At 47.3% G+C, this 25,435-nt stretch overlaps 1 protein-coding gene across 3 annotated transcripts in view; it reads left to right on the plus strand.

Annotated features, from left to right (window-relative positions):
- The first annotated feature begins 1,534 nt into the window (after positions 1-1,534).
- Axs (Abnormal X segregation) overlaps positions 1,535-25,435 on the plus strand; it is an 88,308-nt gene continuing 64,407 nt past the window's right edge. For 2 of the 3 annotated variants that reach the window (XM_069301407.1, XM_069301409.1), the window contains exon 1: positions 1,535-1,653. The gene's annotated coding sequence lies outside the window, so the exon portion shown is untranslated. The other variant, XM_069301408.1, reaches the window with a different exon arrangement.

Below are 25,435 nucleotides of genomic sequence, written 5' to 3' on the forward strand. Positions count from 1 at the left end.
CTCTCTGAACATGCTGAATATACACTCACTCCACACATTCAAGTGCTATTTACACTTACAAGAAGACTGTAACTTGCTTAGCTAAATGAAGTTAGAGGTTCAGTTTCTGAGCCAATTATAGGCATCTGTAACCTTTTCCACTACCGCCCACAGGATGGGTATGGGGTCTACTACCTCCCACCAAATGGGTATGGGGTCCACTACCGCTCACAGGATGGGTATATGGTCCACTACCGCCCATAGGATGGGTATGGGGCCTACTACCGCCCATAAGATGGGTATGGGGTGCACTACCGTCCACAGGATGGGTATAGGGTCCACTATCACCCACAAGATGGGTATGGGGTTCATTACCGCCCACAGGATCGGTATGGGGTCCACTACCGCCCACAGAATCGGTATGAGGTGCATAATAACTAAATTTGAAACTCTTCCTTGATAGATGTAATAGAACCCATGAGCACCACACCAGAAATCTCCGTGGTGTAGTGGTAAGACACTCGCCTGGCGTTCCGCGAGCGCTATGTTATAGGTTCGTATCCTGGCCGGGGAGGATTTACTGGGCGCAATTCCTTAACTGTAGCCTCTGTTTAACGCAACAGTAAAATGTGTACTTGGATGAAAAAACGATTCTTCGCTGCAGGGGATCGTATTCCAGGGACCTGCCCGAAACGCTATGTGTACTAGTGACTGTACAAGAATGTAACAACTCTTGTATATATCTCAAAAAAAAAAAAAAATATCTCTTTGATATTCGTAGTCAGACTAAACTTATTCAAACACTCCATGCCAATAAAAGAACCTTGTCTATGGAATTCACTCCCTAATGAATTAAAAAATGTCCAACAAATGTCGAAATGAAAAAAGTTGTACTTTATTCAAAAGTAGAACAAAAAAGTACCTAATTTCCTCTCCATAATATTCCACCTTGGGCTACTAACTCACACTGTATGTTGTGCTACTCACTCATCCAGCTTATCAGTAAAGACATGTAACTTCATCAGTAACATCTATCAATTTATAATGTAGTTATTATGCTAAATTAAAATTCTGTTACCAATCTATCTATTATTTTATTTATTGATTAGCTTAAGGACCTGCCCGAAACGCTATGCATGTGAAATGGCTTTGTAAAAATGTAACACTCAATCATCAATGTATGTACTCTCACAACCCGATGTGCCTTCTTGTATATAAATAAATGGAAAAGATTATCAATGCAGATAGGGCGGAGAGGTCGATAAGCCGCCGGCTTCTTGTCCTCGTCGAGGCTACTAGAGTTAGTGGCCCTCAGGTAAATCATGTAAAATAAATAGCTTGCCTGCGTCAACTTGCATACCATTTACAATATTGGACCATTCTCAAGACAATCGACTTGAGAACGGTCCAGGACGAACCGAAACGTCGTCGTCCCTTTACTCTCTAGTGTGTGGTTTGGTCAACCATTTACAATAGTTTAGCATAATTACCAGTTTTCCTTCACGCGGAGAAAAAAGAAAGAAAACGTGGAGCACCTGTTTGGATGCTGGTAGCACTAGGTTTCTCGCAAAGGCAAAGGTAGTTCTATTTCAGGCTCTCGGTCGGAGGTTTGCCGGCTATCACCTTGAACCTCTCACAGTGAGGGGAGCTGGAGAGAGGGCAGGTTCACGTTGTGTAAGTGGCATTAGTGATACGGTTGTGAGGTTCAGAACCTATAGCCAGTGGTTGGTGTGAGAGGTGGGGGGCAACCACAAGGCTGTCTGCCTGTCGTGGTCGTATTGGAATAGTAGTTTATGGTTCACGAACCTGTTATAAGCCCCAGCACCAGCAGTGAACCCCATCATCTGACCACGGTAGGGAATATTAACGCACTGGTACTTGTAGACACTTTATAGTTTGTTAACTCACACTCAGCTGCTGTTGTATATGTGCCCCTGGTGAGTGAGCGCACACCCACCCACACACACACAAATAAAACCAGAAACACAATCAGGTGTTTCCTCCAGAAACACCTGATTGGAGGAGTTGGCCCGGGACTTGGAGATACACACACTTGATAATCCTGGTTCATTACCTCAATCCAGGCATTTCGCCGCAGCCTGAAAATCGTCCACATTCTTAAGCCCTCGACTTCATCCCCTAAAACAATTGGTTGTATAATGCTGGAGCTTACTAGAGGTCATCGTGTGTGTGTGGGAAGCTTCCGAGGCGGATTCGAACTTTTTATCGATTATTTAATTTATTTGAGTTGTATTCTTTTATGGATTTATAATTAAATGTTGCCTTGGGGTCAGTATGATCAGTGTTGAATTTGTATGTATTTTATGAAGACTCTGCATATGTATGTAAATAAGGTATGAAGCATCATTTTGCAATTTAATTAGTCTTCATTTATTCACTAGTTTGTGAAGAGTGTAGGATTCATGATGCCTTCTGTTAAGGATTTAATATCAAGTATCATGATCAAGAGGGTTGTATAACTTATTCATTTATTTCGTGTGTTCTTTAATCTCTAATTGAATTTACTGCGTTAATCGAACATTATTAGATATACAAGTAAAGTATTCCTAAATTCCTTCCCTGCGAGTCGTGATTAGCAAGACCTCATATGTCCTCATATGTCTATATGCCCTTGCTCACCGTCAGCCAGGATGGATGAGATTCAATTTACAAGCGGAGAAAATACAGCGGTTTAGTCATCCGGTTAAATTAGAAATTACAACCGTTTACAGAGGCTATATAGTCGTCGCTACAACATACAGGCGTTGTGTGAGGAATTGTGTACATGTATATCTTGTTAGTTTAGACTGTAAAACACCCCACACACACACACACACGTTGCAGAGAGCCGACACCCGCAGTATAATAGAGATGATGAAGCAACGAGAGCTACAGGAACGGTGCCAAGCCTCTTAATTTCTTTGGCATTCCATATATAAACGCGAGAAGGACAAGCTGCCGCGAGGCTCCACCAGTCGGGTTGGGCGGCCCCGGCGCTCCTCACACACTATAGTCAGACAGGTTTAACGCTTACACTTTATACCCATTATATATATTAGATTTTCAGTCTTGTTTGAAAATTATCATACTTTAAAATGCCCAATAAGGTCATTTATATTCTTAGAAATTGTTCAATTGCCAAATATACGAATTATAGCCTTTATTGTTTAATACAAAAATTATGCATACAATTATTCAGAAAAGAAATGTACATTTTGTACATAAATTTTTGCCACTGTTCCATAATGAATTAATTAAAGTAATTATGAACTGTTAACAGTGATATTTTGAGACAACAACAACAAGAAGCTTAGTACAGAAAGATTTATTCCCCCAGTGTGATTAAAACATTTAAATGATCGTTTTTTACCGCAACATAAATAAAAGACCTAACCTAACCTAACCTTTCCTAACCTAATCTCTTCTAAGCAAATCTAACCTAACGTCTCATAGCCTCTCCTAAGTTAACCCAAATTAACTTTTCCTAGCCTAACCGCTCCTAGCAATCCTATGTATAATACACGCTATCTTAAGCAGGCTATAGTACAAATATGTGCAATACTAGGCCTAGGAATACTTGAAGTTTGGGTATTTCGGACTAAATAGTTACTATAAGTGCACAGATCAATCACATTAACGTGTTGTATCAATGGGAAAATCAGAAAAAGAGGAGGATCGTCACGAGGATTCGAACCTGTACTCTGGGTACTCCAAAGCACACACCTTAGACCACATGTTCTCAGTTACTATGAGTACTATAATTTCAGGAGGATGGGCTGCCGTTTGAACATAAAATATAATTACCATTGTTTGGGGGTCAGGAATCCTGTATTTAGGCATATCTAGGCCCCCCCCCCCCTCCCTAGGTCAACTACTGACCAGGATGTAGTTATGAAATGGCATTGTACATTGAGATAATTGAGTACAAACTTATTTGGCGTTCTATTGTGGTTTAAGGCCTATTAGCCTCTTATGAGGCTCTTTGATTGTGCGGCTAGTTTATTGTGCACCCTATACCCATCCTATGAGCAGTAGCGCAAAAAAAAAAAAAAAAAGGATTTCAGAGGGCACAAAAGGTCATTATCAGAGTCTATAATCTTCCATGGATGCTTACATGCCATACAAGAGCTTACTGACCAATTACCAAAAATAATTTAGTCCTAGTGAATCTTATAGTATATATAATACCTGCCCGAAACGCTGCGCGTACTAGTGGCTTTACAAGAATGTAAATACTGTACTATCCAATGTATTCTCTCAAACCCAATGTACCTTCTTGTATATATATAAATAAAATAAAATAAAATAAGATATATATACGATAGTGGTCTTATATTATATTAACGATGAGTACTGAATTTTGTGCTGTATTAGCGATTATTATTTAAATGCTGAATATCCTCATCCAATAATAAGGTAAGGTTAGGTTAAGCCGGGTAATATTAGGTTAGGTTTGGCCGGGTAATGTTACGTTGGGTCGGGTAAGGTTAGGTTGACGAAATCAGTTGACGAACCTTCTAGTGTACAATGTGACTTAATTGTATCCATGTTGATGGCTTAAAACAAGGAAAACTAATCGCGCTTCAGCTTAGGTTTTATACAGAATCACATCGATTTGCATTCGAATACTATATCGTATTTAGAAGCATAAATCCCCAACGGCCAAAATATAATGTTCTATAAATCATAGCGGCTCGCAAAAGTGACAGGCTGTCCCGTTTTCTATTTGTGGGTCCTCGATTAGATTAGGTTAATTTAGTACAAAATTTTATGACGATGTGATAACTGGAGAGGACGAGGCTACATAATCAAAGGCTTTATTCTTACCATCTTCCTTCAGCTGTGTCCCTTCACCCCATCCTCCTATCCTATCTCCTATCCTATCTCCTATCCTCGTTTCCCTTCAGGTGCTGTATAGCCATATTGACTTAGTGCTTGCGCCTCATAATTACACTCCCTTAGTCAAATCGTTACAACAGGTGTACAGCAGTATTAATCAAACATATTTTTACATACAAATTGAACAAATAATTTGAGTTGTGATAGGTATTGGTACAACACTGTGCAATAGTAATGGTGGTAGTAGTATAGTAATAATAACAATAGCAGCAGTAGAATAATAGTCATATATATAGTCTTTGAAATTGCAGATGAAGAGTCACAATAACGTGGTGACCGAAATATGTTGACCAAACCACACACTAGAAAATGAAGGGATGACGACATTTCGGTCCGTCCATTAAGTCGAAACGTCGTCGTCTCTTTATTTTCTAGTGTGAGGTTTGGTCAACGTCTCTGAAATTGTTTTGTTACGGAGATTATCGCGTGGGATGATGCTCATCATTTCAAAGGGCATTCTTAAGATTTATGAATCAGGTTTTGGAACACAAAAACGCGGATGTTCACACCATGATGCTATATTGAAGACAATATTTTCAATAGTGTTTTTCTTCTTGTTTAGGCTATAGCCACATTCCCATGTGAAGCCTTATCGTGATATTTTAATGTTTTTAACATGGTTTCATTTATTTTTACGCATATTTACCAGTAACCTTAGTGTTGAATTATGCTTTAAGGTACTAAAAACTGAATGGGCATTTTATTTACTCATTATTCATCGATATTATGCATGTTTAATTTTTATTTGTTCACTATACATCGATATTATGCACGGACTCTATATATTTGTCCATTATATATTAATATCATATCTGCTTCCTGTTAACTAATTACTTAGTTTATGCAATAACAACATGGACGGGTCCCGCTTGGGCCCTATTTGTCGACCACGATAATTATCATTGCATATATATATATATATATATATATATATATATATATATATATATATATATATATATATATATATATATAAACTCAATAACCCCTCAAGGATTCGAACCTGGGTGGCCAGGGGGAATCACCCCACATATACCAGTCCACCATCGCATAATGCCAGTGTTGGTAGAGTGAGCACAGTACTGGAGGGTTGTACCCTGGCAGCCTGCTGGTATGGAGCCACATTGAGTGAACTGTTAAACAGATGTAGCTAATTGGGGACCATTCAAGCTTACACACACACACACACACACACACACATGTATATGTGTAACTATCCGCTTAGGGAAGAAAAACGAAGAATATCTGATTGCTTTCGTGCGTATCCGAGCGCTTTCCTGCGTATCCGAGCACTTTCCTGCGTATCCCAGCGCTTTCGTGCGTATCCGAGCGCTTTCGTGCGTATCCGAGCGCTTTCGTGCGTATCCCAGCGCTTTTGTGTGTATCCGAGCGCTTTTGTGTGTATCCCAGCGCTTTTGTGTGTATCCGAGCGCTGTCATTCATTATCATTTCAAGGAGTACACCTTAAAAACACGAAAGCGCTCTGATTAAAAATGCTTTTTTCGTACACAAGATACGTGGAATTTTTCAGTAATAACTTAATAAACCCATGTACCACTGCTGGATGAACAGTTAAGGATTGGCGCCCAGTCAATCCTCCCCGGTCAGGATACAAACCCAGGCCAAAACGCTCGCCCGGCGTAGTGGTTACCACTGCGCCACAGGGACTACTAAATATGATTGTTCTTTCTGCGCTAAAATTTTTAAGTTTAGTTCATTTATTATGCACCTCATACCCATGCTGTGGTCGGTAGTGGAAAGGGTTTCAGAGGCACTTAATGGGCTCAGGAACTGAACCCCACACTTCCGCAAGACAATTCGACGTCAAAGTTGCTACAATGTAACCGATGGCTCTTTTTCTAACATACAGAAGCCTCTTACGTGACTCCAATCCTAGAATTACTTAAATATGTTATAAAACTCCCAAGATACTGACTGCATCATACCTACTGCATTTGCTTTATAATGTTAAAGTGTTCTCGACATGTGTTTTTGAGTTATTTCAACAGTTTTTTTTAAATGATTTTCAACCACAGATGTGGCCATACATTTACAAGCATCTATACATTTTCATGTGTCCTCCTTGGACAGAGTTAGAGATACAATATATATATATTTGTGGCCGTCTCGTATAAACAGGGTTCGAGATTTGTTCTCTTACATATAGTATTGTTTGTTATTGAATACTCAATCACAGAATGTGATTAATGTGCATTTACGAAGGTGAAATGTAATTCTAACCAGCTTTCACAGATACACATACATTCATGTGCACATATGAATGTGTGTGTGGAAATAAGTATATTTATATATACATCTCTTGTTTTGACAAGGTAAGACAGCTATAGAGACGCGTAGCATTCAACCCCAGAAGGTGATTTCACAAGCTCCTTATTGTTTTTAGATGAAATTCAATCTTTTAAAGTCAAAATTTCCTTCTTTCACACCAGTGAAAAATCCAAATAAATGTATTTCGACAACATAAAGTTTGGAGCCTAGTGACGCTATTACTATACACACTGATTGTTTTTTTTACACAATTGACAAAAAATTTGCAGTGGTTTAGGGAAATTAGCTCCCCCCCCCCCCCCCTCTAAGTTTTTGACACTAAAATTATCGGAAAGTTAGGTGGGGCAGCCTATAAGTTCTGACGCTTTTTGGTTAGGCTAATACACCACATATTTTTTTTACGGAGGTGCGGGTCCGTGCCCAAGATACAGCAAGCATTTCCCCTCTGGATCGCGACACTGATGCGCTGGAACAGGAAACTGGCCGCTCTTGAATCTTTAGTTTGCCTAATAAGTTCCGCACCCACCTCCTTTAGGAACTTAGGCGCACATTTACCCCAGGCGCCCAGGGTTTCAGAGCCTATCGGCACGAACCTGTAACAACGTTCTAAGTCCCTGTACTTGTTGGTTTTCTGGGTCTCCTTGCAGGTGACTGCTCCGCCTCCCTCAGCTGTGCTGTAAGGTAGATAGGTATCAGTCAGTGTAGACGCTCACGTGTAGTCCCATACGACCTGTTTACCTTCCCTCCATGGCTGCAGGGTGACTCCATCTGGGCGTTTGTTACTGTTGTCAGGTCCGCATAACTGAGGTTCCCTTTGTGCTGGACACTCAGCTGTAGCCAAACTTCTCTTGATGATGTCATTGACTGCTTCATGTCTGGCAATCTTTCCCGGTGACCTGTGACAGATGAGACCATGGCTGCCGTATTGGTCTGTTGACGCACAGCCGCAGATACACCGGTGCTCGGTGGAGATAGGGGCGGCAAGGCGCAGGGCAACACCAATACTTAAGGCCCGATGGTCCAGGCGGGTGCCCAAGGTGGAATTATGGACAGCCAACAGGACGTCCCCGGCATGGGGAGCTTGCACAGCTTGAAGACGCGCTCTGCCATTCCCAGAAGCTGCCTCCAGCAATGCTGTGGCAATGTTCTTCACTATGGGGCTATCCCATTTGGTCTCTTTGCCGTCGTTTGGAAAAGTTGGTCGAGGGTGAGGGTTGGTAAGAGTGTCCCACTGGCCGGCTCCGTCTGCGAATTTGGGATCATGAATCCCAATGAAGTCTCTTAGGTATTCTGGTAGTATTTCATTCACTAATTCACCTGTAGCACTGGTCGAGGATAAGAATGTCGGCAATTCTTACACTCTTACGCCTCTGGCAAATCGGAATGAAAGTACCAGGTCGCGAGTTGAAGTGATCCGGACCGTTGTTTCCAAACTTGTTTTACAGTAATTGTCGCAGTTGGCTGATGTCCGCTGGCGTCTAAATCCTCATTAAGTGTTCCTCTCCGGCTAGTTTGTCAACAGTGTCATTTCCATAGATCCCAACATGACAAGTGATCGAAACACTTCATTGACTTCATTATTGCTTTTCTTGCTGAAGGTTCTGAGGGAGGACTCTGGTGTTTACATTTACATTGGTGGTTTAGGATTCCTTATGGCTTGAATAGTTGTTTTGGAGTCGGTGTGTTTATGAATACATTATTATGAATTGTCGAATGCATGTTCACGAGGCAGTTGGATTGTGAACATTTTCCTCTGTAATGTAGAGGCGTTAGTTATCACTCTTCTGCTAATGGAACAGGAACGGGGGTGAGGAATGGAATGGAACTATCAGGGGAAAGCGCCAAGCCATTATGACTATATAGCATGTGGAAGGGGTCAGGATAAGGATTTGGGAGGGGAAGGAATGGTGTCCAACCACTTGGACAGTCGGGGATTGAACGCCGACCTGCATCAAGCGAGACCGTCGCTCTACCGTCCACCCCAAGTGATTGAGGAGTGGAGGGAGGGAGTAGAAAGCTGGAGTTGCATGGGTGGATGGTTCGTCCACATAGTGTAGTGTGGAACTGTGTTGATGGGGGTGTTATTGGTCGTTTAGACTACGGCCTCGGCACTGAGATGGTGCTGCAGGTGATGTATTTCCTTCCTTGATTTTGGCGGGTTTAATCTTAGCTCTGGGGCAGAGGGGAGCCGGCGGTGTTGGTGGCTTGTAGCCTGCTGGTGTAGGTGAGTCAGGTCCACCAGCTTGTGGCTACACAAGTTTGTGCTGTGTCAGGATAGCACAATGCCCATTGGTGAGACCATCACATGTCTGTGGTGTTATTCTCTCTCGGACTGCGGTTGGTGCAAAGGGTAGGTCTAAACGGATCCCGATGATATCATTGGCTCATTTGGCCTGAAATGTTGGTTATCTTTTGCGTTGTGTGTGTGTGTGTGTGTGTGTGTGTGTGTGTGTGTGTGTGTGTGTGTGTGTGTGTGTGTGTGTGTGTGTGTGCGTGTGTGTGTTCTTGCACTTAGTGAGGCGTGGGTTGGTGTTGAGGTCCCCCTCTAATCATCACTAAGGTGTTCTTTGCCTGTGTTAGTAACGCTGTGATGTCCAGGTTGACTCTTCGGGGTCTGTAAATGATGTATAGTGTGACGATGTCATTCCTGGGACGTCGCCAGACAACTTGCATATCAACACCTCATCACAGTATATGGGATGTTTGCATGGTATGCCGGATTTTACCATTATCATACTTCCTAGTCTGCCATAAAAAAAGGTTTCTTGCAACAGTACAATGTTTATGTCGTCTCCGTGACATTGTACCTTGCTATTGCACAAGTACCATTGTACCTGTGCAAGGCAGATTTACAGAAGGTGGCTGTTGCGCTTGAGACCTTGAGCACTCCACAGTACTGTGCTAATAAGAGTCTGCTCTGATCTGTCAGTGTGTGTGTGTTGTGTCATTATTGCGTCTTGCATGTGTTCTATTCGTGCCATCGTGGTTGTTGCTTGTCGGCTGTGTTCTGTTGTCGTTTCTTGGCAGCGGCCAAGTGGGTGGTGTATCTGATGGTGTTCCTGTTGATGTTCTTGATGGTGAGGGAGGCTGTGTGTGTCTGGGGTCTCTAGGTGTGAGCTGATAGTGAGGTTCTGGTATTATTTTCACCGTTTGGTAGTTGTGGCGTAGTGTTGCCTTCAGTTCTTCAGCTGTTGCTGACTTAGACTGACGTTTTGGCTGGTCATGATCTGCAGTTATTGAGCCGTGGAGATGGGGGACCTGCTGCCTGGGTAACAGCTTCTCCCCCGTATCAACCTACCCTGGCTTTGCGCCCTGGTGAGGCCACTCTAGACCGACAACCAGAGTGCAACTCCATAGTCTCCTGAGACTGATAGATGCCTACTACTACTGTCGATTTTCTTGTGCTTTCCATAGTTGTGTATTTTGTGGTCGTGTACCGTGTTGGTGAACCAGTGGCTGGTGTTAGTGCAGAGGGCTCTCGTGTTGCAAGTTTGTTACATTCTGTTGTGTTGTTGTTGTGGTTGTTGCAGATCTTGAGGAGGTTGTAACGTCTTACTGCGTGCTGCTGTCTTCCAGTCGGGTTATTGTGTTCAGTAGAGGCTTTACAGCTGCTTCTTGTGCCACTAGTTACTTTGGTGCTGCTAATTTGGGCTCTCAGTGACGGTTGCGGGTTTGTAGTGTTGTTGTTGTGTGTTCCCACACCCTGTGTTCATGTGTCCTATGTGTCATGTGTTTGGGTGCTGTGCTGTTGAGTGTGTGTCTAGGTGTGTTCTGTGGGGCGGGGTTGTCCATGCCAGGTGTGCTGGTGGTGTTGTTGTACACTGTTATTGTGTTAGTGCTCGTTACTGTTGAAGACAGGTGTATGCTTCACACATGTATGTACACACATGTATGTATGTATGCACACATGTATGCTTCACACATGTATGTACACACATGACTTGTTCCAGGCATAATGGCCTGGGAGCAGGTTGGCCATGAGATATATATCACTTCTTCCTTTGTTGATCTTTTCCGGGCAATGAGACGTCGGGTTTGGGATGGATGACACGCTTCTCCCTGAGGGCACATCTGGCCCTCACACACCTGAACCTGCGACACTCGAAGCACCAGACAAGGTTCCCCTCAACAACACCCGCTGCCTGGAACTTTCCCACTTCAACTGGAGTGTAAACATCGTAGCAGGGAGGTACGTTCGTTCGTTATCTTGTTCGCTGAGGCTGATGTAATGTGCGGTAATGTTTGTTGATATCACTCCCGGGGTGTTCCAGGGCGTACCGCGGGAGGACGTCTGGTTCCTTCTCCATGTTGACGAGGGTCACTGTCTCGTCTTCCTCGTCCGGGATTAATATTCCTTCACCAGGATTTCTATTGCTTCCAGGCCCTTTGTTGCGAGTATTGCTTGTCCTCTCAGCTGGCTTGTCCTCTCAGCTTGCTTGTCCTCTCAGCTTGCTTGTCCTCTCAGCTTGCTTGTCCTCTCAGCTTGCTTGTCCTCTCAGCTGGCTTGTCCTCTCAGCTGGCTTGTCCTCTCAGCTGGCTTGTCCTCTCAGCTGGCTTGTCCTCTCAGCTGGCTTGTCCTCTCAGCTGGCTTGTCCTCTCAGCCGGCTTGTCCTCTCAGCTGGCTTGTCCTCTCAGCTGGCTTGTCCTCTCAGCTGGCTTGTCCTCTCAGCTGGCTTGTCCTCTCAGCTGGCTTGTCCTCTTAGCCTGGTTGTTGTCTCAGGTTAGTTGCCGTCTCTGGGGGTTCCTCTCCACAAGATGTTCCAGGTAAGTGTTGAACGTGGTCGTGTCCAGGTTCTCTGAGAACTTGAGGCCCACCTTCCAGCCGTTGTCCTCCACTATGTTCCTGTAAGACCGTCTCATTGTTTCTCTCTGTTGGGCTCTATTGTCTTGCATAATTTTTCCCTTGGGTCGTGCATGTAGCCTCGTTGTCGATCTCGTTGTCGATCTCCGGTGTTAGTGTCTAATGGCTTAGTTATTACAGTAAGTGCGCTGATATTACTGGGAGCGTAGGTCAGGTCAGCTGTTGTATCGCTGTGGCTGTCTGAGGTCATCATGCGGTGTGCTGTGAGGGGCTCACTCTAGCTCCTGCCTAGGTCTGTGAGGGGCTCACTCTAGCTCCTACCTAGGTCTGTGAGGGGCTCACTCTAGTTCCTGCCTAGGTCTGTGAGGGGCTCACTCTAGCTCCTACCTAGGTCTGTGAGGTGCTCACTCTAGTTCATACCTAGGACTGTGAGGGGCTCACTCTAGCTCCTCCCTAGAAGAAGAGTCGTCTCACCTCCCAGGTTCACCACACCGTCGCTGGCTCACTCTGTCACGCTCTACTCTTATCAGAGAATTCTTGAGTGATTTGTTGCTCTTGTTGGACAAAAAACAAAAATAAAGAGAGAGAGGGAGCAAGATAATGACTATTATGACAAATGTAAAGAGGAATTGACAAAGAAACCGTCAAATCTCTGTTGAAAGTTCAGAACAGCGGAAATGGAAATAATTTTTTCAAGGCAAGGCGCAGTCTCGTATGGAGTGGACAATGAATTGAAAAAAAAAAATTATACCAGTAAGAGTGAAACTCTGGGTGACAGGGGGGGTGGGGCAGGGGCGACCACCCCCTCTCCCGCCCCATCGTGAGGGTGACAGCAGCCGGGGGCCCCTGCTCCCCCATCCCCCCAACACCCCCCCCTCCTCTTCCCATGTCACGAGATTGAGGTTAAAATAGAATAAGGTGAGGGATAGATGTACAGGGATTTTGCCCGAGGAACACCATCTATCTGACGGTCACGACGGGGACAGGAAGCCGGCGGCTGGTCAAATGTCTTCCCCCCAACCCTCAATACTCTCTCATTTTTCCTGACTTGTTATAAGCTTGATTTTGTCCTGGACACAATAGGCCGGGCACGAGGGAACGAGGACACTCACAGCACGTCAAAATCATTCCCTCAGAATGTTTTTCGTGTTCAATAAACCCTTGAACTATATGTTTAACACCTCTCTCACCCTGTCCATGGAGGGCAGAAGAAAATGTATATATGCTGGTTAGCATTGTAAATGTGTGGCCACGTCTGTGGTAGAAAATAATAATAAAAAAAAATGTTTTTCGATTTGATAAATTATTTTTTTGTTGTCAGTCATATGACAACTGCGTGAAGTGACAATGCCACTGTCATTGACTGACGTGTAATTAGGGAAAACTGCAGGGGGGGGGGAGGGGGTGGTAGGAAGAACATTAAACATATGTAGATGATAAATCATTTTTTTTATCAATGATAAATTCAGTAGGACCCATTAGGAGTATTCGAACCTGCACACAGGGTTCGAATAGTCCTCATACTCCCAGGCATATACTTTCTAAACCACTGGGTCACGCCTGGCTAAAAGCTATGCTCCCTGGAATTCTACCCCCCCCACCCACCCCCCCCACCCCCGCCCGCCCCGTAGAGGTCCTGAGGTTCTGATAGTCTCAAGACGATCAATGGTGCGGTGTATGTATGTATAATATATATATATATATATATATATATATATATATATATATATATATTTATATATATATATATTTATATATATATATATATATATATATATATATATATATATATATATATATATATATATATATCAATAAGATGTGACATATATATCACATCTTATTAACACAAGAGAATTGTGCCACGTCCGGTCCACGTCCGGTAAACCTAAATGAGGCTGTAACACACAACTTTCCAACATCCCTGCAAGTGATCAGTAGTCTGACAAATATTAATGTACCTCTAGTCACTATGTTTAGTCGTCAGTGTTGGCACTGTTCCGACACTCTCTCTCTCTCTCTCTCTCTCTCTCTCTCTCTCTCTCTCTCTCTCTCTCTCTCTCTCTCTCTCTCTCTCTCTCTCACTCACACACACACACACACACACACACAGCAGGTGTACTCACGGGACTATTTTGGGAACAACATGATATAACTCGTTAGGTTTCTTATATTTAGAAGGCACGCGATGCTGGCGCGATACTGGACTAAAGCCCATGGCAGGCGACTAGGCTGCTGGAGCTCCCATTGTACTGGTTACTGCGCGCGCGCACACACACACACACACACACGACAAAGAGTGCTGGGAAGACGGGACACCACGAGCGTAGCTCTCATCCTGTAACTACACTTAGGTAATTACACATAAGGAAGCTCGAAAATGGGCAGAAGTTTGCAACGAGACTCGTCCCAGAGCTGCGAGGGATGAGGTACGAAGACAGACTGAAGGAACTAAACCTGACGACGTTAGAAAGCTGGAGGGAGAAGAGGGGGGACATGATACAGACGTATAAAGTACTAAAAGAGAGTGACAGGGTGGAACTGTTTACAATAAATATCAACAGAACAAGGGGGCACGGATGGAAGCTTGAGACTCAGATGTGTCATAGGAATGTTACAAAGTTTTCCCTTTAGCGTAAGGGAAGTGAGTAAATGGAATGACCTAAAGGAGCAGGTTGTAGAGGCTAACTCCATTCATAACTATAAAAGCAGGTATGATAGGGAAATAGGTCAGGAGTCATTGGGCAACCAACGGCTGGAAAAGCAAGTTCCAAGAGCTAGAGCTCGATCCTGCAGGCACAGATAGGTGAGTACACAGCCCTAGACTACCAGAGTACCTGGAGAAGCTCCCGTCATAGCCTCGGACACCTGCATATATATATACACACACACACATATATATATATGTATGGGGGTGTCGGAGGCTATGACGGTAGCCTCTCCAGGTGCTGTGGTAGTCTGGGGTGTACGTACTGGTGGAGGTACGTGGTACGTGACAGGAGCTCACGTACAGGTTGTGGTGTTGGATCAAAATAATTCGTGTAGCCATATTCGTGTGGACGTAATGTGTTCCCAATCTTAAGAGTAACTTTTCCATTATTGTATTGTAAGTTGAGTATTAAAGATAATTTTTGTTTCAAATTAAATTAGTTTATGTTTTTCTTGATTTTTTTCTGGATACATTAATTCTTGCCCATCATAATTACACTACAACAGTCAAATGCGTTTTTTTCTAATGTAACTGTGAAGCATAGCACAGTACTGCCACAGTACCCAGTAGGTAACAACGTGTGTAAATACCTAAGTGTAGTTACAGGATGAGAGCTACGCTCGTGGTGTCCCGTCTTCCCAGCACTCTTTGTCATATAACGCTTTGAAACTATTGACGGTCTTGGCCTCCACCACCTTCTCACTTAACTTGTTCCAACCGTCTACCACTCTATTTGCGAATGTGAATTTTCTTATATGTGTGTGTGTGTGTGTGTGTGTGTGTGTGTGTCATAGGAAGGGTGACATCAATGATCCTAGTACGAATCTTCACCGTATTACCAGATATATTTGTATCCTAATCTTAACCTCAAGTAAATTAAATCCTTCCAAGTAGACTTTCCTCTACCATAAGTGAAGAACGAGTTTATATTTATTACCTTATTTTTTTCTTATGGTTTGCTTGCACTTGAGAAGCAAGTTGAAAAATGAACTCTCCATACAGGTATAAACAGCCTAGCGCTACGAGATGCATTTCCTCGACCCTTGCCAACATTTCCAAAGGCAGAGTGAAAGTGCGGATGTTATTTTGTCTGCACATGCACCAAGATGGCTGGGGACGTATATTGCATGTTCTTGCTCTTGCAGGAGGCTGATTGGTTGATGTGTAATGCTTATCAACCTCTGGAGGGTTATTCAGGCCGTCACAATAGCCTACTGACCAACCAGCTAGGCTTGTGTTGTTGGCTTGGTCTAGGCTTTAACAGAAACGCCTTAATTATATATATATATATATATATATATATATATATATATATATATATATATATATATATATATATATATATATATATATATACATTCATGCTCCTGGGAGTATGGGTTCGAGTCACTTCTGGGGTGTGAGTTTTCAGTTGCATATTGTCCTGGGGACCATTCAGGCTTGTTCGCATATATATATATATATATATATATATATATATATATATATATATATATATATATATATATATATATATATATATATATATATATATATATATATATATATATGCGTGCTATAAGCCTCTCTGTAGATGTTTCTAAATACGTGTGTGCTCTTCCCAAGCATATTATGTACAAAAGAAGATAGGGATAATATGTCTGTAATGTTACTACTTGAAGCACTCTGCAAGTATCCTCTTAATGACGTAAATAAAGTGTCGTGTTAAGTGTGCATTTTTGTGTTTGTGAAACCAATGTTGGGCAGCCTGTGAGCTCAGGAGGACTTGAGAATAGCCTGCTGTTGCCCGTTTTCTGTTGGCTACTGGATGTTGAATGTTTAGCTGCCGTCTGTTGGCTATTGCATATCGGCTGTTGACTATTGGATGTCGGCTTTCGGCTGTTGCATGGTGGCAGCTGGCTGTAAGTTACTGGCTGTTGCATGGTGGCAGCTGGCTGTAAGTTACTGGCTGTTGCATGGTGGCAGCTGGCTGTAAGTTACTGGCTGTTGCATGGTGGCAGCTGGCTGTAAGTTACTGGCTGTTGCATGGTGGCAGCTGGCTGTAAGTTACTGGCTGTTGCATGGTGGCAGCTGGCTGTAAGTTACTGGCTGTTGCATGGTGGCAGCTGGCTGTAAGTTACTGGCTGTTGCATGGTGGCAGCTGGCTGTAAGTTACTGGCTGTTGCATGGTGGCAGCTGGCTGTAAGTTACTGGCTGTTGCTTGCACTTGTGATGCAGATACCCATCAAGGGTGCCGTTGGAAACCAGCAGGGGACATCAGCGACTGCAGCACCAACAGCAGGAGTAACAGCAGCACCAACACACGACAAGGCTGTTATGCCACCAACAGGAGCACTAACAGAATCACCAACAGGAGCCCCAACAGAGGCACCAACAGAAGCGCCAACGGGAGAATACCTTCCAGCTAATAACGTCACGGGACCTGCATTTGACTCTTGGCACGTGGCTCCGCCCACTCACCGCCCGTCCGCCCCGCCCTGCCCTTCCCGCTTCGCTCGTTTCTCTTATTACAAATTGTTCTTCCCGCTTAAACACAGATGTATAATATCGCTGTGTTATTTGGCCTCCAGCACGCCATTTTTGTTTAAATATAATTCGTTAGTTTTCATAAAAAAAATAAATAAAAAAAATTGGCGCGCATCGCTGAGGGTTCCCGTTTTCTGAGGGAATACAAGGGCGAGGAGTGACTGAGGTATTTCAAGGTATCTGGCAGCGTTGTCGTACATGTTGCTGCCTCCAGCCACAGCAACAAGGAGTAACAGAGATGTAAAGGGGAAGAACAATCCCCACCTCCCCCATCTCTTTCTGTGTCTTCTATCTCCTCTTCCCTTCTTTGTCTCTTATCTTTCATCCTTGGAGAGTGGCCGAGGAACTTCAACTCAACACATGTGTTCAGTAAATGTTTGTATTGTGATAAAAGCGCCTCTGTGATTATGTCTTATTTTCCGGATTTTGGTTTGTTTGTGTGTGTGTTTTTTATTGGAAGGTGTTTGTGGGTGGGATAGATGACTGTGGGTGTTTGTGGGTGGGATAGATGACTGTGGGTGTTTGTGGGTGGGATAGATGGCTGTGGGGTGCCTGTGGGTGGGATAGATGACTGTGGGGTGCCTGTGGGTGGGATAGATGACTGTGGGTGGGATAGATGACTGTGGGTGTCTGTGGGTGGGATAGATGACTGTGGGTGGGATAGATGACTGTGGGTGTCTGTGGGTGGGATAGATGACTGTGGGTGCCTGTGGGTGGGATAGATGACTGTGAGGTGCCTGTGGGTGGGATAGATGACTGTGGGTGCCTGTGGGTGGGATAGATGACTGTGGGGTGCCTGTGGGTGGGATAGATGACTGTGGGTGCCTGTGGGTGGGATAGATGACTGTGGGTGCCTGTGGGTGGGATAGATGACTGTGGGGTGCCTGTGGGTGGGATAGATGGCTGTGGGTGGGATAGATGACTGTGGGTGCCTGTGGGTGGGATAGATGGCTGTGGGTGGGATAGATGACTGTGGGTGCCTGTGGGTGGGATAGATGACTGTGGGTGGGATAGATGACTGTGGGTGGGATAGATGACTGTGGGTGCCTGTGGGTGGGATAGATGACTGTGGGTGCCTGTGGGTGGGATAGATGACTGTGGGTGCCTGTGGGTGGGATAGATGACTGTGGGTGCCTGTGGGTGGGATAGATGACTGTGGGGTGTCTGTGGGTGGGATAGATGGCTGTGGGGTGTCTGTGGGTGGGATAGATGACTGTGGGTGCCTGTGGGTGGGATAGATGACTGTGGGTGCCTGTGGGTGGGATAGATGGCTGTGGGGTGTCTGTGGGTGGGATAGATGGCTGTGGGGTGTCTGTGGGTGGGATAGATGACTGTGGGTGCCTGTGGGTGGGATAGATGACTGTGGGTGCCTGTGGGTGGGATAGATGACTGTGGGTGCCTGTGGGTGGGATAGATGACTGTGGGGTGCCTGTGGGTGGGATAGATGACTGTGGGTGCCTGTGGGTGGGATAGGAGTTTGTGGGTGGTTTGGTTGAGTCTGTATTTGCTGTGGGGGTTGAGGATTGGTATCGTCATGGGTGATGGTGCAACAGCCATGGAATGCCCGTATGGGGGGAGAGGCTGGGAAGGGGTGATGGAGGGCTGGGAAAGGGAGGGAGGGGGGGTAGTGGAGGCTATGTGGGAGGGGAGTATATGGCAGAAGGGAAGGAAGGGAACCTGAGGTGTCTAAACAACTTGGGTTTTTCTTCTCTCTGATCTTTGCCTGCGTCCGCCTCCTTATATCACTGTCTCCCTAGGTGTCAGGTCGTTTATATCTTTCGTGTTGGGCTAGGGAGGTTGAGGGTATTGGGCAGCGTCACTCATCCTGTGAGTGGACACACCGCCATAGTGACAGTATTGGGCAGCGTCACTCATCCTGTGAGTGGACACACCGCCATAGTGACAGTATTGGGCAGCATCACTCATCTTGTGAGTGGACACACCGCCGTAGTGACAGTATTGGGCAGCGTCACTCATCTTGTGAGTGGACACACCGCCGTAGTGACAGTATTGGGCAGCGTCACTCATCCAGTGAGTGGACACACCGCCATAGTGACAGTATTGGGCAGCGTCACTCATCTTGTGAGTGGACACACCGCCGTAGTGACAGTATTGGGCAGCGTCACTCATCCAGTGAGTGGACACACCGCCATAGTGACAGTATTGGGCAGCGTCACTCATCCTGTGAGTGGACACACCGCCATAGTGACAGTATTGGGCAGCGTCACTCATCCAGTGAGTGGCCACACCGCCATAGTGACAGTATTGGGCAGCGTCACTCATCCTGTGAGTGGACACACCGCCATAGCAGCATGTACAACACTCCCCAATAGGAAGAAAACCCGCTGGGTTGTTCATCCTGTCACTTGTACCCAGACACAGCTGGAATTTGACTTACTTAACTGTCTCATATGAACAGCTCATCAGACAAGGAGATTAACATTGACCAACCGTTAAATTGCCGTTGTCTTGCGGGTGCACAGTGGGCAACGGGAGACTGTGTTGAGAACAACAGACATCTCTTTGATAAACAGTTTTCCTCAACATGGGACTCAGTATACAACACATCTTTCTAATGTCACTTAGATGAGTATATAGTCTGTCAGACAGTGGTCCAGACAGTGGGTACCCCTCAGACGGTGGGTCGTGTCGCTACTCACCTGTCGTTTATTTCTAAAATATTCTAGAATCTTGTATCCTAGATGACTTTTGGGCATTAGAAATTCTCGCCCTCGACCTCCTCTCACTCCTCCACAGTGAGTGAGATGTTCCATTACCTTGTACCAAGGTACAAGGTAATGGTAATTACCTTGTAATTACAAGGTAATTACCTCCGGCTCCACCCATTTCTTCTGATGTTCTGGTTTGGGTGAAATGTTGGTTCCTCCTGCGCTCTGGAGGATTTTTCTTCATTTGGGCTGTAAAAAGGATTGTTGGGAATTAGGGTAGTTGGTGTTCCGGCCCCGCCCGTCTCAGGGCTAACAAGGCCATTAGCGGAGATTTGATGTAAGTCAAATCTTAAGATTTCAAGTCAAGTCAAGTCAAGATTTGACTTACTCTCCGGCTCTCCGTCAATACCCTCAAGACAAGTCTGTCTCGTTGACAGTGGTTACACGACACACTTGTGCTTGTTGTCTCGTTAATGGTAACGATGTTCATCCTCCCCGCGGAGGGGGGGGGGGCGACTCCCCCCACGGGTGATACCTGCCATGCTAGCTTCAGGAACCCCGACTGGCTTCCTCATAGTGTGAGATGAGGAAGGTGATATCACGCTATGTTCTGTGGTGATGTCACACTATGTTCTGTGGTGATGTCACACTATGTTCTGTGGTGATGTCACACTATGTTCTGTGGTGATGTCACACTATGTTCTGTGGTTATGTCACACTATGTTCTGTGGTGATGTCACACTATGTTCTGTGGTGATGTCACACTATGTTCTGTGGTGATGTCACACTACGTTCTGTGGTGATATCACACTATGTTCTATGGTGATATCACACTATGTTCTGTGGTGATATCACACTATGTTCTGTGGTGATATCACACTATGTTCTATGGTGATATCACACTATGTTCTATGGTGATATCACACTATGTTCTATGGTGATATCACACTATGTTCTGTGGTGATGTCACACTATGTTCTATGGTGATATCACACTATGTTCTATGGTGATATCACAGTATGTTCTATGGTGATATCACACTGTGTTCTATGGTGATATCACACTATGTTCTATGGTGATATCACACTATGTTCTATGGTGATATCACACTATGTTCTATGGTGATATCACGCTGTGTTCTATGGTGATATCACACTATGTTCTATGGTGATATCACAGTATGTTCTATGGCGATATCACACTGTGTTCTATGGTGATATCACACTATGTTCTATGGTGATATCACACTATGTTCTATGGTGATATCACGCTGTGTTCTATGGTGATATCACACTATGTTCTATGGTGATATCACAGTATGTTCTATGGTGATATCACACTGTGTTCTATGGTGATATCACACTATGTTCTATGGTGATATCACACTATGTTATAGGGAGAACATAGTGTGATTACCTGCCTCTGAGGTGAACTAGTTGCCCAGCACCTGTGAGTGGACCTGTGAGTGGTCACACTATGTTCTGTGGTGATGTCACACTATGTTCTGTGGTGATGTCACACTATGTTCTGTGGTGATGTCACACTATGTTCTGTGGTTATGTCACACTATGTTCTGTGGTGATGTCACACTATGTTCTGTGGTGATGTCACACTATGTTCTGTGGTGATGTCACACTATGTTCTGTGGTGATGTCACACTATGTTCTGTGGTGATGTCACACTATCCACAGATCACTTCCTCAAGCAGTCTCTACTTCCCTCCTTTGACTTTGAGATGATTACACATAACAAAAGGCCTACGGGCTCACCATAGCCCGTGCTACTTGGAACTTTGTGTTCTTGGTAGCGCATCTTTAACAACATACACATAGCACACAGCTTGTCTGCGTCTGGGAAGGGAAGGGAACTATCAGGAATAAATGGAATGGAACTCTGGCGTCCCGAAATGCGAGAGTTCAATTCCATTGCATCGCTCCATGAAGAGTTTCTCCTGGATACATGACACTGTTGTGGCTGGAGTGTCAAATTTTAGTGCATTATGGTCGCCGACCACTGGAGTGGTTCGATCGTTAGCAAATTTCAGTAATGAATGATGGTTAAAGTTCATTCTGTGGCATATATGGATAACACATGTGTAGGGTGTGGTTGTATAAGTGGGGGTTACCCCCCCCTAGTGAGTTACACCCCCCTCCAAAGCGCAGTGGTCCACACAATCCACACACACCCGTCTCCCCCAACCCTAACACCTGGTGCCCCTGTTCACCTAAGAGCCCATGGGGTACCAGGGAGGTATAGGCGACTGTTGTGGGTGGCGTCCTGGGAGAGAGAGGGGGGCGTCACTGGTGTAAAAGGGGGGGGGGGGTCGAAAACATGACGATTGTGACGTCATAGTCACGTCACACGCGGCCTGACTAACATGTGTACAACTCAACGTTTGGTGCCTTGAGTTAACTTGGGTTAGGTTGGGTTAGGTTAGCATAAGTTGGATTAGGTTAAGGGTGGGGGGTGAGAGACGGGGGGGGGGGAGGGGTAGGGAGGGGGGCACACCCGGGCACCTGCCCAGTGCCTCTCTGGCACATATGCTTCCACCTGTGGCACCATCCACGCTCCTCCCCACTCCCTCACGCTCCTCCCCACTCCCTCACGCTCCTCCCCACTCCCTCACGCTCCTCCCCACTCCCTCACGCTCCTCCCCACTCCCTCACGCTCCTCCCAACTCCCCCACGCCCCTCCCCACTCCCCCACGCTCCTCCCCACTCCCCCACGCTCCTCCCCACTCCCCCACGCTCCTCCCCACTCCCCCACGTTCCTCCCCACTCCCCACGCTCCTCCCCACTCCCCCACGCTCCTCCCCACTCCCCCACGTTCCTCCCCACTCCCCCACGCTCCTCCCCACTCCCCCACGCTCCTCCCCACTCCCCCACGCTCCTCCCCACTCCCCCACGCTCCTCCCCACTCCCCCACGCTCCTCCCCACTCCCCCACGTTCCTCCCCACTCCCCCACGTTCCTCCCCACTCCCCCACGCTCCTCCCCACTCCCCCACGCCCCTCCCCACTCCCCCACGCTCCTCCCCACTCCCCCACGCCCCACCCCACTCCCCCACGCTCCTCCCCACTCCCCCACGCTCCTCCCCACTCCCCCACGCTCCTCCCCACTCCCCCACGCTCCTCCCCACTCCCCCACGCTCCTCCCCACTCCCCCACGCTCCTCCCCACTCCCCCATGCTCCTCCCCACTCCCCCATGCTCCTCCCCACTCCCCCATGCTCCTCCCCACTCCCCCATGCTCCTCCCCACTCCCCCACGCTCCTCCCCACTCCCCCACGCTCCTCCCCACTCCCCCACGCCCCTCCCCACTCCCCCACGCTCCTCCCCACTCCCCCACGCTCCTCCCCACTCCCCCACGCTCCTCCCCACTCCCCCACTCCCCCACGCTCCTCCCCACTCCCCCATGCTCCTCCCCACTCCCCCATGCTCCTCCCCACTCCCCCATGCTCCTCCCCACTCCCCCACGCTCCTCCCCACTCCCCCACGCTCCTCCCCACTCCCCCATGCTCCTCCCCAACTCCCAATCTGCCAGCATCAGCCGCTGGCATCCGGGACATCGAGGCCAAACATGACTTTGTCAAGGCGGGAGTAATTCTCATACCCGCTGCCCTCCCACATACCCGCTGTCCTGCCACATACCCGCTGCCCTCCCACATACCCGCTGCCCTCCCACATACCCGCTGTCCTGCCACATACCCGCTGCCCTCCCACATACCCGCTGCCCTCCCACATACCCGCTGTCCTGCCACATACCCGCTGCCCTCCCACATACCCGCTGTCCTGCCACATACCCGCTGCCCTCCCACATACCCGCTGTCCTGCCACATACCCGCTGCCCTCCCACATACCCGCTGTCCTGCCACATACCCGCTGCCCTCCCACATACCCGCTGCCCTCCCACATACCCGCTGTCCTGCCACATACCCGCTGCCCTCCCACATACCCGCTGTCCTGCCACATACCCGCTGCCCTCCCACATACCCGCTGCCCTCCCACATACCCGCTGTCCTGCCACATACCCGCTGCCCTCCCACATACCCGCTGCCCTCCCACATACCCGCTGTCCTGCCACATACCCGCTGCCCTCCCACATACCCGCTACCCTGCCACATACCCGCTGTCCTGCCACATACCCGCTGCCCTCCCACATACCCGCTGCCCTCCCACATACCCGCTGTCCTGCCACATACCCGCTGCCCTCCCACATACCCGCTGCCCTCCCACATACCCGCTGTCCTGCCACATACCCGCTGCCCTCCCACATACCCGCTGCCCTCCCACATACCCGCTGTCCTGCCACATACCCGCTGCCCTCCCACATACCCGCTGCCCTCCCACATACCCGCTGTCCTGCCACATACCCGCTGCCCTCCCACATACCCGCTACCCTGCCACATACCCGCTGTCCTGCCACATACCCGCTGCCCTCCCACATACCCGCTGCCCTCCCACATACCCGCTGTCCTGCCACATACCCGCTGCCCTCCCACATACCCGCTGCCCTTCCACATACCCGCTGCCCTCCCACATACCCGCTGCCCTTCCACATACCCGCTGTCCTGCCACATACCCGCTGCCCTCCCACATACCCGCTGCCCTCCCACATACCCGCTGTCCTGCCACATACCCGCTGCCCTCCCACATACCCGCTGCCCTTCCACATACCCGCTGCCCTGCCACATACCCGCTGCCCTGCCACATACCCGCTGCCCTCCCACATACCCGCTGCCCTCCCACATACCCGCTGCCCTCCCACATACCCGCTGCCCTTCCACATACCCGCTGCCCTGCCACATACCCGCTGCCCTGCCACATACCCGCTGCCCTCCCACATACCCGCTGCCCTCCCACATACCCGCTGCCCTCCCACATACCCGCTGCCCTCCCACATACCCGCTGCCCTCCCACATACCCGCTGCCCTCCCACATACCCGCTACCCTGCCACATACCCGCTGCCCTCCCACATACCCGCTGCCCTTCCACATACCCGCTACCCTGCCACATACCCGCTGCCCTCCCACATACCCGCTGCCCTCCCACATACCCGCTGTCCTGCCACATACCCGCTGTCCTGCCACATACCCGCTGCCCTCCCACATACCCGCTGCCCTCCCACATACCCGCTGCCCTCCACGATGGAGATAAGAGTTAAAGACATCATAGCACAAAACTCAATCATCCCAATAGTCTGAAACTTACGATTGAGTTATAACGTTATAGTGACGTCACACACCTCAGTGGAAGCGGTATTTAATATGCGGTGGCACAGCGGTCTGTTTTACGGGCTCACCATAGCCCGTGCTACGTGGACACTCCGTCCTGAATAGCTAAATCTTCTAACAACAACAACAACAGTGGTCTGCGCTCTCGACTCACAGCCGCGGGACCCGGGTTCAAACCCCAGGCAGGACAGAGACGGTTGGGCGCCCGGGAGTTATCCAACTGTTGTGGGTTCCCACTATAACGGGTTCTTATTATGCTATAAGTGTGTCGACATAGCTCTAAGCTGCCCCCAGGAGGAGGAGAACAGATGAAGAACGTTAAGCGTCTTAA

This window comes from Procambarus clarkii, chromosome 45 (assembly GCF_040958095.1).
Source record: "Procambarus clarkii isolate CNS0578487 chromosome 45, FALCON_Pclarkii_2.0, whole genome shotgun sequence".
NCBI classification, from domain to species: Eukaryota; Metazoa; Arthropoda; class Malacostraca; order Decapoda; family Cambaridae; genus Procambarus; species Procambarus clarkii.